Below are 3,654 nucleotides of genomic sequence, written 5' to 3' on the forward strand. Positions count from 1 at the left end.
CAATATAACATACTCCTAATAGAAGATCAGACAGTTAACCAAACCAAGCATGCTTAACAACTTGGAAATATAGCAATTGTATTTGTTTCCCATGTATTTAGTATAGCCAAATTCAATTTATTTCTCACATGGTATACAATAACAGAATGCACCCACAACAATTGAACATCGCATTGCAGAATTGAACCAAACAGTTAGCTAAACACCACAACAAATGAACTGAACGTTAGCTGAGCACCACATTACACAATATAACATAGTCCTAATAGAAGATCAGACAGTTAACCAAACCGAGCATGCTTAACAACTTGGAAATATAGCAATTGTATTTGATTCTCATGTATTTAGTACAGCCAAATTCGATTTACTTCTCACATGGTATACAAAAACAGAATGCACCCACAACAATTGAACATCGCATTGCAGAATTGAACCAAACAGTTAACTAAACACCACAACAAATGAACCAAACGTTAACTGAGCACCACATTGCACAATGTATAACATACTAGAAGATCAGACAATTAACCAAACCAAGCATGCTTGACAACTTTGAAATATAGCAATTGTATTCGTTTCTCATGTATTTTGTAAAGATAAATTTGATTTATTTCTCACATGGAAGACAATACAAAATTGCAGCCTGAAGAATTGAACATCACATTTGCAGAATTGAACCAAACAGTTAACTGAAGACGACAACTAATTAACCAAACAGTTAATCAGTGAGCACCACATTGCACAACATATAGAACATATACACGAGAGTAACAGATTGCGTGGTAAAATTAGATAGCACAATTCACTAGAATTTGTTATGAAAAGGCAGGAGCAGCACACGCAACGAGTAAACCGAGCATGCTTAACCGGCATAGCTAGCAAATGGCAAGGTGCTCCTCCAAGATCTGGGGGTCGGCACGAATGGCAGCCATCGTGACCTCATCCGCACATGCAGCCGCGATTTGCTTCTCTGCTGCCAAATGCTCCTTCAGCTCCTGCCTATACTGCGTTCACCATGGCTTAGGGCGGCGCTTATTTGGTGGAGAGGTCGGTGATTTGGGTGGAAGGTGTTGTGCCGGCGGTCAGGGCATGTGGGATGTGGAAGGAGGAGGAGGAGGATGGGGGTCGGGTGTGCGTTACCTGCCTGGATAGACGAGGACGAGCAGCGTGAAGGAGGGTCGCCGGTGAGGAGGCGGCGCTGCAAGCATGGAGTGAAGGTTTCAACTTGGAAAGGAAGGCGGAAACAGGGGAAATGTGGGTTTTGGTAAGGGGGGCAGGAAGGTAGATATTTCTACGGAAGCCATTTTTTTTTTGAATCGGTTTAGTGAAAAACTGATGCGCAAAGTGTCATCAGACACGGTCCTTATTCAGAACTGTGTACGATATGTGAACATCACAAACAATTCAGATAGCTTAACCCGTGTGTGATGAGTTTGAACGTGAAAAATTTGGGTTCGAATTTCCCTGGTTACAGTGCTCATCCACGTCATTGCATAATTTGGGTACACAAAGGAGACTACAGCACACCCACACTTCTTAATCGAGCAAGTTCCGCAATTAAACAGAGCTAGCTGACCTAAACATTACTCTAACAAATTCAAGATTGACGCTCTTAATTAAACAAAACAAAGAGTACTACTACGGCTAGTGCTCGTCGATCTCCGCCGCCTCCACCATGTGCAGCTCTCGCCCGACGGTCTCCTAGGGAAGGGGCTCCATGGCATCCATCGCACCATACTCGGCCAGCATCTCGCCATCCACGTCCGCCAACTCTTTGGAAAAGGCCGCCACGAGCTGGGCGTGGGCGGCCATGATTTGGGCTTGGACGGGCTCCATCGTGGCAAGATACGCGGCGGAGGAACCGACGGCTGCTCGAATGCTCTCGGTGATTGCTAGCTCTTCGGTCGTGGGTTGCCGACCGTTGTCGAAGAAGCTTTGTTCGATTTGTGCGGTGACCGCCACAACCTGGGTGTGGGCGGCCTCGACATGGTCGTGGGCGGCCTCCATTAGGGCTAAGGCCGCCGCTGCGGAACGAACAGCTGTTGTGCCGCTCTCGCCAGTTGCTATCCCCGAGGCAGATGTTGATGCCGCCACCTGAGAAGCAACAGCGGCTGTTTGGGCTGCCTTGGCCGCCCGGTCACAGATTGCGGCCGCGCTCATGCACCTTGTTAGCACGCGCATGGCGGCTGCGGCCGCGCTCTCGCCGGAGTGGGCCGCCGAAGTTGCCCTCACGACGCGAGTCCACGTCCCCATCTTTCACCGGTGACAATGGAACAGTGAAATGATATTTGGGGAGCGAGCTAGAGTGCTTGACACGCTGGTTGTGGACTGTAGCCGATGCACCTTCTCGCGTAAGCCATAGGCGTACTATACACCAACGGTGCTCCAAGATATTTTGTACTGCATCTCACACGGTTGGTGATAATAAACTGTGTGTAATCTACTTGATTTTAATTACATAATGGGGTCACAGCGGCAATGGAGGGTGTTTGAATTGCTAGAACTTTTATCTGCAGTGAACATGCAACTATATGTGTGTCGTAAAAAAATTGGAATTATTGAGGGTTCATTTGGACATTTTATACATTAAATTGGTTTTGTAGCCATTTCAGGTGCACAATTCAAAATTAAACTACGTGCATATGCTCCGGTGAACCAACATGGGTTGTAAAATCATATATGTGTCCATGGGTTTATGCTTATGTCCGGTGCAAGAAATGGGGATGAATTTAGAACACCACGGCACCGTGGCTCTCCGGCAAACTTTGAGGTACTTGCTTTTTTAATTCTAGTAAATCTGAAACCCGTCCGAAATTCATGAACCTTGGCATGCTATCATGGAATGGCATCAACATGCTAGGGTAAAAAATATTGTCCCATTTGGGACAGGTTATGGTATAAGCTGCTCACAAACCAGAGCTTCTCACAAGAAGCCTCATGGTTCCGTTAGGGAAACGTGTCACCTTTGTTGACAAAACGATAATCGTCGCCTCTTCTTGCTTTCAATTTTTTCCTGGTGTCAATATAGAACAACAGGAGTGTCGTGTTAAATTTTGGAATTTTTCGGGGATCGTTTGGACATTTTTATACGTTAACTGAGTTTTCTAGGCATTTATGTGCATAATTCAAAATTGAACTACATGCACATGCTCTAGTCCATAAAAAAGGGTTGCAAAACCAAATGTGTGTCCTTGGTTGCAAGCTTAGGTCACATGCAAGAAATGAGAATGAATGTCAAACACCTTTACACAGCCGCTCGGCCGGTAACATTGAGATACATGGTTTTAAAATTCTAGTAAATCAAAAACTCGTCTAAAATTCATGAAACTTGACGTGATATCATGGAACGGCATCGACGTGCCGTGGTAAAAATATTATCCCATTTGGGGCAGGTTTGGGTATAAGCTTCTCGCAAACCAGAGCTTCTCTCACAACAAGCCTGATGGTTTCGGTAGGGAACGTGCCACCTTGGGGGACGAAACGATATATGTTGCCTCTACTTACTTTAATTTTTTTCTCGTGTCAACATAGAACAACAGTAGTGTTGTGTCAATTTTTTGGGATTTTTCAGGGTTCGCTTGGACATTTTGATACATTAACTGGGTTTCTATGCATTTATGTGCATAATTCAAATTTGAACTACATGCACATGCT

The sequence above is a fragment of the Aegilops tauschii genome, chromosome 2, assembly GCF_002575655.3.
Source record: "Aegilops tauschii subsp. strangulata cultivar AL8/78 chromosome 2, Aet v6.0, whole genome shotgun sequence".
NCBI classification, from domain to species: domain Eukaryota; kingdom Viridiplantae; phylum Streptophyta; class Magnoliopsida; order Poales; family Poaceae; genus Aegilops; species Aegilops tauschii.